Source organism: Trematomus bernacchii, unplaced genomic scaffold (assembly GCF_902827165.1).
Source record: "Trematomus bernacchii unplaced genomic scaffold, fTreBer1.1, whole genome shotgun sequence".
NCBI lineage: Eukaryota > Metazoa > Chordata > Actinopteri > Perciformes > Nototheniidae > Trematomus > Trematomus bernacchii.
The window spans coordinates 240,212-254,155 of record NW_022987666.1 but is presented as its reverse complement, the minus strand read 5'-3'; positions in this window follow the sequence as shown (position 1 = coordinate 254,155).

Sequence of the window (13,944 nt, the reverse complement as noted above, 5' to 3'; positions counted from 1 at the left end):
CTGATGTTCAGGTGTATATCAGTATGTAGTGTCTCCACTTTAAAGAGTTCTCTCCTGCTGATGTTCAGGCGTATATCAGTATGTAGTGTCTCCACTTTAAAGAGTTCTCTCCTGCTGATGTTCAGGTGTATATCAGTATGTAGTGTCTCCACTTTAAAGAGTTCTCTCCTGCTGATGTTCAGGTGTATATCAGTATGTAGTGTCTCCACTTTAAAGAGTTCTCTCCTGCTGATGTTCAGGTGTATATCAGCATGTAGTGTCTCTACTTTAAAGAGTCCTCTCCTGCTGATGTTCAGGTGTATATCAGTATGTAGTGTCTCTACTTTAAAGAGTCCTCTCCTGCTGATGTTCAGGTGTATATCAGTATGTAGTGTCTCTACTTTAAAGAGTCCTCTCCTGCTGATGATCAGGTGTATATCAGTATGTAGTGTCTCTACTTTAAAGAGTCCTCTCCTGCTGATGTTCAGGTGTATATCAGTGTCTCCACTTTAAAGAGTCCTCTCCTGCTGATGTTCAGGTGTATATCAGTATGTAGTGTCTCTACTTTAAAGAGTCCTCTCCTGCTGATGTTCAGGTGTATATCAGTATGTAGTGTCTCTACTTTAAAGAGTCCTCTCCTGCTGATGTTCAGGTGTATATCAGTATGTAGTGTCTCTACTTTAAAGAGTCCTCTCCTGCTGATGTTCAGGCGTATATCAGTATGTAGTGTCTCTACTTTAAAGAGTCCTCTCCTGCTGATGTTCAGGTGTATATCAGTATGTAGTGTCTCTACTTTAAAGAGTCCTCTCCTGCTGATGTTCAGGTGTATATCAGTATGTAGTGTCTCTACTTTAAAGAGTCCTCTCCTGCTGATGTTCAGGTGTATATCAGTATGTAGTGTCTCTACTTTAAAGAGTCCTCTCCTGCTGATGTTCAGGCGTATATCAGTATGTAGTCTCTCTACTTTAAAGAGTCCTCTCCTGCTGATGTTCAGGCGTATATCAGTATGTAGTGTCTCTACTTTAAAGAGTCCTCTCCTGCTGATGTTCAGGCGTATATCGCCGGACTAAGTTCCGTACATTGTGTATATTTTGTGATATTCGATTCAGAACAAACGACTGCAATCCATCCCACTTAATGCACAATAAAAGACACTTTATAAAGATATATTGTATAGCTGTGCTTTACTAAAATATACAATAACCAGTTTTATAAAATAACTCAACCTTTAAATCTTGTTTATGGCTCAACGTGTGCTTATTTTCAGGTGTAACGAATTCTGTGCTTTTATTTTGAAGCCAGCATTGCCTAACTTCCGGTTCTTCAGTGAGTCCGTTAGCAGAGCTGCCCTTTCTTTCCCAAAAACAAAAAGCAACTGTCAGATCCCTGTGAAGTGTGTCATGGACCATAGTGGGAGACATGTTAGGATGTATGTGATGAGATATGAAGACAAACGGCCAGACATAGAACATGAAAAGGTCTCCTTGTTCCACTTCGTCCACTTCCTGTTGCTTATAAACAGCAGCTCCTTCAACACGAGGTGTGGTTGATCACTAATATTATATAACAATATCTAGATTTATCAATATAATCAAGAACAAATAAGGACAAGTTTGCATGTCAATGTTGATTTCATGGTTTTTTTCTTGATTTATTTGCAGAAATGTCTCTATGGCTGATCCTTTTGACTTTTAACAGATCATTTTGAGATGAAATACGTTAGTAAACACACACAGCTATGTTTTCTCTGCCTCTCTCTTCTATAAACGATGTGAAATATGAAACCCTCCCTCTCTCTCCCCCGGGAGTATCTCTCTCTGGGAGCAAGTTACATGAACGCTTTTCTCCTAATTCATCTAAAAGCTCCTTAACTCTGACGGAGCTTACACACAGAACATTGCTCTACTTTTGAAGCGAGCAACGCTACGCTTTGCTCCCACAATGCAGTTCGGCGAAGCGTGACGTCACCCCATTCCAAGTGAATGGGCAGAAGCGTTGAAGCTTCAACGCACGCCGCCGTGTGTAAGCTCCGTTACGGCAGCGTGCGTTGCTTCAACGGAGACGCTTCCCATTCCCTTTGAATGGGGTGACGCCGAACTGCGTTGTGGTTCCTTCGCGGCGCTTTGCCGAACTGCATTGTGGTTCCTTCGCGGCGCTTTGCCGAACTGCATTGTGGTTCCGTCGCTCTGCCTCCGTTGCTCGCTTCAAAAGTTGAGAAAAGTTCAACTTTTCAAGCTTCAACGCAGCGTCGCGTTGAAGCTTGCCGGTGGGCGTGTCTGTCGTGCTACCAACAACCAATCACATTAATCTCCCGCCCCGGACACACAAGCACACGGTTTGATTGGCTAGAGCTTGTACTGGCATATGATTTGATTGGCTGGCGCTTCCGTCGACGCTTGAAAGTTGAACTTTTCTCAACTTTCAGCGCGAGCAACGGAGGCAAAGCGCCGCGAAGGAACCACAATGCAGTTCGGCAAAGCGTGACGTCACCCCATTCAAAGTGAAGGGGAAGCGTCTCCGTTGAAGCACGCGACGCTGCCGTGTGGACGTACCGTTATACCTCCACCTTATGCATGATAAGAATCCCTTATGAAAAGACACTAAAGGCAAAAATATAGTAATTTCCTGCACAGTTTGGGCTGTTACCATAACACGCCTTATTTTAACCCAATGGGAAGAAAACAGCTATAATACAGATTCAGGACTTTATGTTACTAACTTTGTCTGTTTCTGTCTGCAGATTCTTCCTAAATTCAACAACAGTTTGCATTACATAAAGCTTCATTAGCATATTAAGACATAACATTTCAGAAAACTTGTAATATAAAAAGTAATTGTGTGTTTGTCATTAATGAAGTGGTGAAGTTTCAGGGTGATATATGTAAGTTAAATATGTTACCCTGTTCATCTGCAGGGTGTTTTGATTAAATATTTCAACTTTTTTCTTTGAAATGTTCGACTTCCCTTGTATTTTTTTCACCTTATTTATTATGACTTCTTTCTTTCCATTTTTGAAATTTTATCGACTGTCTTTTTGTAAATATTTGAACCTTTTTAAGTAAAAAAATGTTAACTTTTTTCCGGACTATTACGACCTTTTACCTCTAAAGTGTTTGACTTTCTTTGCTCAAATGTTTCCTCCGATCTCAACAGACATCTTTTACACACACCAAACTGTCCACTTTCATTCCTCTCTATATCCTGAAGCTTTTCACACACTCATTTAAAGACACTTTATTCATAAAAACATGCAGAAAATGACTTTTTATGGCGGTATTTTCAGATTTATGAACCAATAGAGATTCCCTCTGTAGAAAGCTTTGACTCTAATATATCAACAACATGAAACAAGAATATGAACCGGCTTTATAACACGCTCACCTTTCTGCGACAGAAATTATGCAAATTAGCACAAAGTTAATAACATAATGCCTCATTTGCATATTTAAATATAACATGTCAGAGAACTTGTAATATAAAAGATAATTGTCTTCGTGTCAGTGATGAAGAGGGGAGGGTTCATGGTGATATCTGTTAGGTACATATTATACCCTGTTGATCAAAGACCCTTTGTGGTGGGACAAATGCTTGCTAGAATAATGGACACACACACACACACACACACACACACACACACGACCATCTGCCCTTTAGGGATCAAGTCATTACGGACACAGATTACTGCCTTTAGTCTTTTGTTTTGTCGCTCCACAAGCTGTTAATGAAACTCCCCCACTGTGCTTATATTAGCTTATTTTATAAAATGACAGACAACATGAACTCTATAATCATCTGGCGGATGTGAGGTGCTTATTATAACTGTATACCTTCAATTTAGCCTTTAGAACAATATCTTTAACGCTTTTGCAGTCGTCTAATATCCTGTATTTATCTGCATGTAACTGCCCTTTTATTCATATCCTTTAATACCATTTAATTATGTTAATGATTAAAGAGTGAACCGTACGGTCATTTCGTTTCTGCAGTTTTATTAATGACATCCAAAAAAAGTGTACTCTATATCATCTCAGAAAAAGTTATTTATATCAATGCTATAACTTACACACAGATGCTAAGCTAATAAGCTAATAAGCTAAAGTGCAGAACGAGTCATAAGCGGCCACTTCTTTTGCTGTTCGTGCAAGTATCATTATTCACACGACTCTTAAAGCTCCCATGTCATGCTTTTCCGGTTATTACCCGTCCCCTTGTGTGTTATGAAGGTTTTTATGCATGTAAACGGTGTGCAGAGTCAAAACCCTCAAAGTACACCCTGTAGCGAGTAAAACTCTAACACAGAAAATACCTCCCCAAAACGCCTCGTTGGAGATACGTCACTGCCCATTTGAGTCTTCCATTTAGTTCCGGGTACCGCCTGATGTCATGCGGTACCCGGAACGAAATGGACCAATCCCGAAGAGCTATGGCCACACCAGCAGCGGCGTGTTCCTCCTCCAGAGGTTCGAAGAACCGGCATTTCACAGACGAAAGCTTCCAAAACATTGCCCAGTTTGAGGCCGGATATGCACAGCTTGTTTGGACCGGTTGGAGCAGGGGAAGATCTGGGTATACAACCTGTAAGTTTGCATTGTTATTTGTGTATTTATCAAACAAGACTGTTTAAATGTGTAAACTGTGTTGGACTGCTAAGCCATTGACACAGTGCTAACTGTGCTAACTAAGTTGCTAGAGTTTCCATATATCAACTCTAATATCAGCAGATGGCCTTGCATACATGTATCTCATAGCAGGAGAATGTCTGCATTCACACACAAAATACCTATTGACAGTATACTCCGGGTGATTTGCCGGTCAGTCGCGAAACTTAATTACATTATAGCTGGCGTAGCGATCTAACACACGGAGCTAGAGCTAGTTTTGGTCGGAAAAACATTTTTGTGATGCTACGTTGCTAGCGTTTAAATATATCAACTACAATGTCAGCAGATGGCCTTACATGTTTGTCATGGCAGGAGAATGTCTGCAGTCACACACACGGAATACTCATACAGTATACTGTACTGTGATTTACCGTACATTGTGACCGTACATATACTGCATGTAGCTAACGAGGCTAGCTGTATGCTAGCGCAAAACAATGTATTCATGCAAGTTACATTGTATGGTAGCAGAATACCCGTATACGATTGCAATTATAAACACGTTATTGCTAGCCTAATATGAACCACTAGCTTTTGTTCATAGTAGTTTTATTACACTGCATTATAGTTGCCTTTCCTCCAAGCTAACGTTCATATCGTGTTAGCTACCAAGGTAAACAAAGCTAGCTTAGCATATTAGCAGGCAAGCTGTTCATTACACAACTACTACTAACAAATCTAAAACAACTAAGTTTCTCTAATATTTTGTGATTTGCATTTGATTTCGTCCAGCCAGATCCTGGCGGACAATCCATGACGGGGACGGGACTTCGACTACTACTGAGGGCTCGTGCTAAAAGGCACCGCACCGACTGTGCGCAGGCAGGATGCGAGGAGGAGGAATGAATGATATACCGTGTGTATATATGTATATTTATGTTCATTTTGTACATTTCTAAAAATAAAGTTTAATGGAAATACTTAGTAGGCCTATCCTTTCTTCCCTGAATTCATATATAGCAAACCATGATTTGATTTCTCATCAAACAGTAGTAGTTTATAACGGGTAAAAATAACTTACTCTTTGTTATGAGAGTAGCTCGTAGGCCACAACGGAAAGACAAGGAGACATACACGAGTTTACAAAACCACGGCACATTTATTGTGGTAAATGCAGAGATAGGTGGTTGAGAGGATCGCAGAGTTAGTCTTCCTGCAGCCGCTTTGGAGAGAGACTGTGTCCGGAGGTGTCCGTGATCGTGCTGATTAGCCTCTTCAGCTCCACCCCATCGTAAGACAAAGGCCCTGGGGCCGTCACACTCTTCTATAACAACAGTTAAAAATATATATGTATATAAAATATACCGCTGTACCGACGCCATGATAAGACTGATGTTCGGCTGAGAGCAGCCGTTTAGACATGGGCGCAGCCTCTCTGGTGGTTGACTAATCAGAACGAGTGGCCGAGCTGACCAATCGGAGCACACTAGGCTCACAGGGAGGGGGGGGCAAGAGCTCCAACGAGTCGTTTAGTGGAGAAAGTGAATACTGCTGAATACACATGCTTGACAGAGATGCTGTATGCGAAACCAATGTGAGTTTGGAAAATTGCACAGTATAAATCTATTTTAGTATACCTCAACAATGTAATTATGATCAGTGGAAATGGCCATGACATGGGCCCTTTAAACTCAGAGTCTGTAGCGATGGCTCTTTGAGGTTGTATTGATGCTAACATCGACATGCTAACATGCTCATTACGGCGATGCTAACATGCTGTTTAGCGGGTGCAATGTTAAGTATGCTAACCATCTTACCTTAGCATTTAAGCACGCTAACATTTGATAATTAGCAGACCAATGTTAACCCTCTTAGTTAAACATGTTATCATCAAAAGAATGACTTGATATTATGATATTTTTTCTTTTTTCTTCGTGTAGCAACAGCAACTGGAGACATTTAAACACCCTCTCCAGTTTCTCTATGAGTAGAACCAACTTGCAGGAATCTACATAATAATTTCCAGTTGAATTTCCTCTCCCTAAATTCCTAGGAAAGCATGAAGTGTTTCTGCATTAATGGATGTCAGAGAGAATTAGAAGAAGGAAGGATTAATCATCTGTGCTCCCCTGGGTCACATGACCAAATTAAACAGATGAACGTCTGTCCTGAATGAGTTTTTTCTGTGATGACGCGCAGTGCCAAAAAGGTCAAAAAGTCACATTAACTTCACTTTTCAAACAATAGAAACAGGAGAATAAACCGTTCTGGAGGTAAACATCCGCGAACACTTGTGAGCGAGTGTTTGCCCATGAGGGTGAGGTGTGTGTTTGGATAAGTAAATACAGAAGCCTCTCACTTATTGAGAAGGGATTGGAGTCACGAGGCGTGTGGAAAGTAAGAGCCGTCACACCGGCCGGACGGGTTACACAGCGTTATCTAAAGTATGATAAGATGACGCTGCATGAAGCTGCAGACAAACCTGTGGCTGGCATTCAAAGTCAATTTTAATGTCAATGTGTCTGTGTGTTTGTACAGACAGAGCGATCGAAATAACGTTTCCAACAATCCCAAATACAAAATACAATAATACTGTACAAATGTACAAATATGTATACAAATATGTATATATCCTCTATATACACAATCAAAGTAGTAATCATGCATTCATCACATCCCGTATCGACAACAATCAATGTTTATTTATATAGCCCAAGATCACCAATGTTACATCTGTCTCAGTGGACTTCACAGTTTGTACAGAATATCAATACGACCCCCTCTCTCCTCGGACCCTCACATCGGACAAGGAGAAACTTCCAGAGAAACCCCTCAGTTAATGGGAACTATGTTAGAAACCTCAGGGAGAGCAACAGAGGAGGGATCCCTCTCTCAGGGCGGACAGACAGGAAATAGATGCCGTGTGTAAATTAAAAAGATAACACATTTAACACTGTGACCTCAGATTTTCATCGTCATAACTACACTGTAGCTATGTACGCATGACCAATAAAAGCATTGAACCTTGAACCTTGAACCGTTACAACATAGGTAGTCCAAATGCTTGGAAATGCATGTGTCTATAATAAGAAGAAGATGGATCCGGGTGGATGTCAACAATCCAACCAAGTCCTCTGACCACAGCACCCCCAATCTCATCCACCTGGATCCCTGTTCAATCCCGGATCAACAACCAAAGACTGCTCACCTACAAAGCCCTTCACCACCTGGACCTCCACCTATCTGACGACCTCCTTCAGGATTACACCCCCCCATCGCTCCCTCCGACACTCCGACACAGTCACCACATTCAACCTTAAACTTAAAATATTTCCACTTTCTTCCCACATCAGAGTGAGATGCTGCCATTTAAAATACAGTTGAAGTTTGAGGGGAAGGGGATCACCACAGAAAGCAGAATAAGGCTTCTTTAAAGCAGTTTTTTGTCAGTACAATAACTTGTTTGTGTTTGACAGGAAGGTGCTGTATCACCTTTTGACCTTGTGTGTTCTGATGAAGTGCATCACCTTAGGCTTTTTACCGTAATTATTTCCTTCTTCCTCAGAGATAACTGGATGATCATTATCCTGTCGCTGTAAGATGTTCACCAAGACAGGTGAGTGTCCTTATAAGGCATCACTTCCTGTTTGCAGGTGTAAGAGGCTTCAGGGTCACATGTTGGAGGTTTGTCCGCTGACCGGGAAGTCTCATCTGAGTCATGGTTAGATCATTATGGAAACACCTGAGTCCATACTGCGTAGTAGAGCTGGGAGATACCAGTATTCAGATCATTTATTAAGTAAATATAGCAAAAGAAACTATAAAACCCTGAGGTGAAAGTAGTAAAGTATAATCAGCAAGATGTGTTAAATATCAAAGTAAGAGTTTTTCAGTCAGTCCACGTCTCCAGTGTTATCAGGACAGTATTAGAAAGAAAACATGTTGTAGTTCCTTTATAGCCCAACATTAGCCACCTTTAGCTTAGCGGTGGTGACGTGAAGTCATGTGACCGTGCTGTAGTTCCTTTATAGCCCAACATTAGCCACCTTTAGCTTAGCGGTGGTGACGTGAAGTCATGTGACCGTGCTGTAGTTCCTTTATAGCCCAACATTAGCCACCTTTAGCTTAGCGGTGGTGACGTGAAGTCATGTGACCGTGCTGTAGTTCCTTTATAGCCCAACATTAGCCACCTTTAGCTTAGCGGTGGTGACGTGAAGTCATGTGACCGTGCTGTAGTTCCTTTATAGCTCAACATTAGCCACCTTTAGCTTAGCGGTGGTGACGTGAAGTCATGTGACCGTGCTGTAGTTCCTTTATAGCCCAACATTAGCCACCTTTAGCTTAGCGGTGGTGACGTGAAGTCATGTGACCGTGCTGTAGTTCCTTTATAACTCAACATTAGCCACCTTTAGCTTAGCGGTGGTGACGTGAAGTCATGTGACCGTGCTGTAGTTCCTTTATAGCCCAACATTAGCCACCTTTAGCTTAGCGGTGGTGACGTGAAGTCATGTGACCGTGCTGTAGTTCCTTTATAGCTCAACATTAGCCACCTTTAGCTTAGTGGTGGTGACGTGAAGTCATGTGACCGTGCTGTAGTTCCTTTATGACTCAACATTAGCCACCTTTAGCTTAGTGGTGGTGACGTGAAGTCATGTGACCGTGCTGTAGTTCCTTTATAGCTCAACATTAGCCGCCTTTAGCTTAGCGGTGGTGACGTGAAGTCATGTGACCGTGCTGTAGTTCCTTTATAGCTCAACATTAGCCGCCTTTAGCTTAGCGGTGGTGACGTGAAGTCATGTGACCGTGCTGTAGTTCCTTTATAGCCCAACATTAGCCTCCTTTTGCTTAGTGGTGGTGACGTGAAGTCATGTGACCGTGCTGTAGTTCCTTTATAGCCCAACATTAGCCACCTTTAGCTTAGCGGTGGTGACGTGAAGTCATGTGACCGTGCTGTAGTTCCTTTATAGCCCAACATTAGCCTCCTTTTGCTTAGCGGTGGTGACGTGAAGTCATGTGACCGTGCTGTAGTTCCTTTATAGCCCAACATTAGCCTCCTTTTGCTTAGCGGTGGTGACGTGAAGTCATGTGACCGTGCTGTAGTTCCTTTATAGCCCAACATTAGCTTTTTACTTCATAAATCAGAAAGTGGTGTTGAACTAAACGTGTAAGTATTTTAAATGTTGTTTGACACAGAGATTATTTTCTGCAATAATCCAAAATCACATGGAGAAATCCCATTGGGAGATGCTGCCTTCAGGGACCAACACAGAAACACAACATCACCGCACCACTTAAGCATTAAAACTAGTGAAGATCAAAGTCTTCAAACTGAGCAGGAAACAGGTTAATTTAATTATTGCTGCTCAGGTTTGGCAGTGTGTTACCGTCACTCTGTTCTCTGAATATCTTGTTATCGGCAGCGACTGGATGATGATCTCCAGCTGTAAACAAACTTCATTCCTGTCTTCACCTGCCAATAGAAATGTCAAACAGCCCCATTGTACGTGCCGGTGGATCAGATAAGATGCTTGCACGTCATGGTACCATAGCACCTCCAAGGCGCTAAAAATAAAACTTCAAACATCGCAAAATAAACTGGTCAGACTACTGCTTGACCTTTCATCTAGAACCCACCTCACCTCTGCCCACTTTGACAACCTAGGATGGCTTAGAGTAGACGACAGAGTACAGCTACTTGCAATGGGCCTGGTCTACAAGATCCACTACACCTCTATGGTACCCATGTACATGTCAAAATTCTTCCCAAAGGTCAAGGAATACCATGATCATAACACCAGAGGGAGCTCCACAAATCATGTAAAACCCAGATTTGGCACAAAAAAAGGGGAATACACGTTTCGCAATTATGCCACATCAAGGTGGAACGCTCTTCCCACAACTGTAAAGGAAAGTAAAACTATACTTACCTTCAAAACCTCTCTTAAAGAGCACCTTCGGGGGAAAGCATTGCAAAACTGGCCCCGGTAATGGTACAAATCTCAACCTGTCGTACAATGGACAGCTTCCCCCCCCCATCTATGTATATACTCGCATTTTAGACTCTGTTACTAACTGTATATCTGTAGACTTGGTATGTCTTAAATGTCCGGTTAGGATGTATTAGAACGAAATCTAAAATGAAAATTGTAAATAAGCCATCTGTATGTAAAAAACCACCTGTATGTAAATTGTAAATAAGCCATCTGTATGTCAAATATGTCTTATATGTCTTAAATGATATGATGAATTGGAAATGGGGGACCCTGATGTAAACAAGACGAAAGTCTTTCTCTGGTCTGCATCCCCTTAACAATTGTATGTTTTGAGCTGTACTGTACTGTACCCAATATACAAGCTGTTAATAAACTTTTCAATCAATCAATCAATAAGCTGCTGATGGATGAGTTATTTAAAGCTTCACCTTTGTCAGATCTTCATGCTTCATCGTATAGCTGTTGAGCAGCTTTCTGTCACACCTGAGTGATTTTAACAGAAGTATGTAGTGATCACTAATTAACTAGGTTACATAATTCACTCATGGAACTACAGGTTGGGGGTATTGTTTCCGCACGGACACATATGTTGACGGTACCTACTGTGTACCTACTGTGTGTCCTCCCTTTCGCTTTCTCTTCTCTTCCCGGGCTGCGACCCGACAGCATGTCCATTTCTGCTGCTCATTAAAGCCAGATTTGCACCTTCGATGCACCGCCTCCGACTCCCTTCTCTCGGCACTACATTGGTGACCCCGACATAAGTCTCGCGAAGGATCCGAGACTGAATCGAACACGGCAAAAAGCGCAGCTTTTCTCGGAATGCCGGAGATTCTTGGAGACGTCCGTGGCTGCCACAGACTGTGGCTCGGTGCGCCCTCCGGAATGGCCGCGGACGTCGCCCATGCCTTCTTCGGCCCGTGGGTGGCGCGCTTCTGGACCCCGTCTCGCCTCGACTCTATGGTTTCGGACGTCGCCTATGCCTTCATCGGCCCGTGGGTGGCGCGCTTCGGGACCCTGTCTGGCCTCTTCCCTCGCCTCGGCGGTTTCGGACGTCGCCCATGCCTTCATCGGCCTGTGGGTGGCGCGCTTCGGGACCCTGCCTGGCCTCTCCTCTAACCGCGGCTCACGGTTCGCCTCGACGGCGGCTTCGGACGGCGCCCCGTCTGGCCTCTCCCCTGTCCACGGCTCCCTCCTCCCGGGGACACGGCTCCTTCCTCCCGAGGACTTCGTACCCGCCGCCGCTGTGCCTTCGCCTGCGGCCGGGCAGCGCTCCTCCCTGCTGGGGACCACCGGGATATTCACGCCTGTCCCCACGTCGCAACACAGCGACCCTGCTTTCTGCGGCCCCCTGACGACGGCCCGTTCCGGCCCGCCCCCCACCCCCCGGTGGGGATGCCCTCGCCCTCGTTGGGGCCCCTACCCTCTCCTGCGGCCCCCTTCCGACGGCCCGTTCCATGGCCCGGCCCTCGCCGGCGGCCCCGCCTTCCTCGGCCCCTGTGGTGCTTCCTCCCAGACGCGAGGATTGTGTCCATGGTTGAATTCTGGGGGGGCTTGTGTAGTGATCACTAATTAACTAGGTTACATAATTCACTCATGGAACTACAGGTTGGGGGTATTGTTTCCGCACGGACACATATGTTGACGGTACCTACTGTGTACCTACTGTGTGTCCTCCCTTTCGCTTTCTCTTCTCTTCCCGGGATGCGACCCGACAGCATGTCCATTTCTGCTGCTCATTAAAGCCAGATTTGCACCTTCGATGCACCGCCTCCGACTGCCTTCTCTCGGCACTACAAGTACACGCATGTTCCAGCCGGTTACATGTTTAATGTGTTGGGTTTAATGATATTGGTCATGTGTGGATAACGAAACAATGGGCAAAGACATGCAAAGGGCCCCAAACATACGGCCCATGGACCAAAACCGGCCCTCCAGAGGGTCCAATATGGCCCGCTGGATGACATTGCAAAGTATAACAAACACAGTGAAGACATAAGCTGCCATTTTCACAACTTGTATGTATTTTGTACGTGCATTTTATACATTTACGTGAGAGGGAGATAACTCTAACTTCCTCCTTAACCTGTTGAGCCCTGAGCCTGTGTTTCAGGTCTCAGGCTCGAAAATGCCATTCCCAGAACAAATGACCATATCTTCCCTTCTAAAAGGGTTAAATTAATAATCTTTATTCTCAAAGTAATGATAAACCTGTGAGTTGGATGTAGAAGAGTCAGAATCAATATAGATGTTTTTTATTTTAAAGAAAATTCAGATTGAACATAGTAAAAAACTGTAAATTATAGTGTCCGTCCAAAAATTATTTTTTACTTATAGTGAAAACTACCCTTGGATGATGGGTTAGTAGACTAAAAGCGTTAGGAATCCAAAGTACAACATATAATAAGTACCCTGTATCAAGATTGATGCAAAACAAGTGAAATCTGACCTTTTTAGAGAGATTTAGCAAAAAGAAACCACTTCTGGGGTCATTTGGGTGGATTTTCCATATCTCTGGCCCCCCTTTGTCGATTTTGACGAATGAAATCTCTTTCTGACCGTTAGAGCCAATAGAATCGAAGGGGAATTTCCCCACACACACACATGGTAAAAAAAAGAAGGTGGGGGCTTCGCGCATGCAGTTTTGCATCAGAGCGAACCTATCTCTAGCTCTGACATCTGAAAACGGAAAAGCAGTTTTAATGCTCATGGATTATGAGAAATCATTTCAAAGGGACACAGACACATTGGATTAACCTATGGATTAACTTCAGCAGCGTTTTTATCGTTTTAATGCCATTGAAGACCACTTTTGACCAGACTACGACACAGGTAAGCCATGTTACCGTTTTTAGCTACCTAGCGCCACATGTTTTGATGTCTGTTTTTGTTTATAAAGTCGCAAGTTCGTATCATATAGTGATAATGTGTGTACCCATGGATTCTGTGTCACCTCACGATGTGAAACGATGTGTTGGATGTAGAGAAAAGATAAATAATAAGGTTTTATGAGTGAGTTTCGGTGCAGTAAATCTGTTAGCATCTTTCGCTCGTTGCTAATTCAGAGGCTCAGTGTTAGCATTGTGGGGTTTTTTTTGAAAAAAAAAAAAAAAATGATCAGTTAGATGAGTTTCTTCCCGTTACATGGATATAAAACATTCATAGTTTATTAAATGAACATGCCCTCAGACACTGTTTCCTGCAAGATGTTGCGGGAGGGCCCCGGTACCGGGGTCTCTCGGGCTTAACAGGTTAAAGGTAGGGTAGGTAAGTTTGAGAAACCGGCTCGAGATCGCTAGAATTTGAAAATACACAACCGGAGAAAATCTTCCACTTCCTCACAGAGCCCCTCCTCCAACACACACGAACGC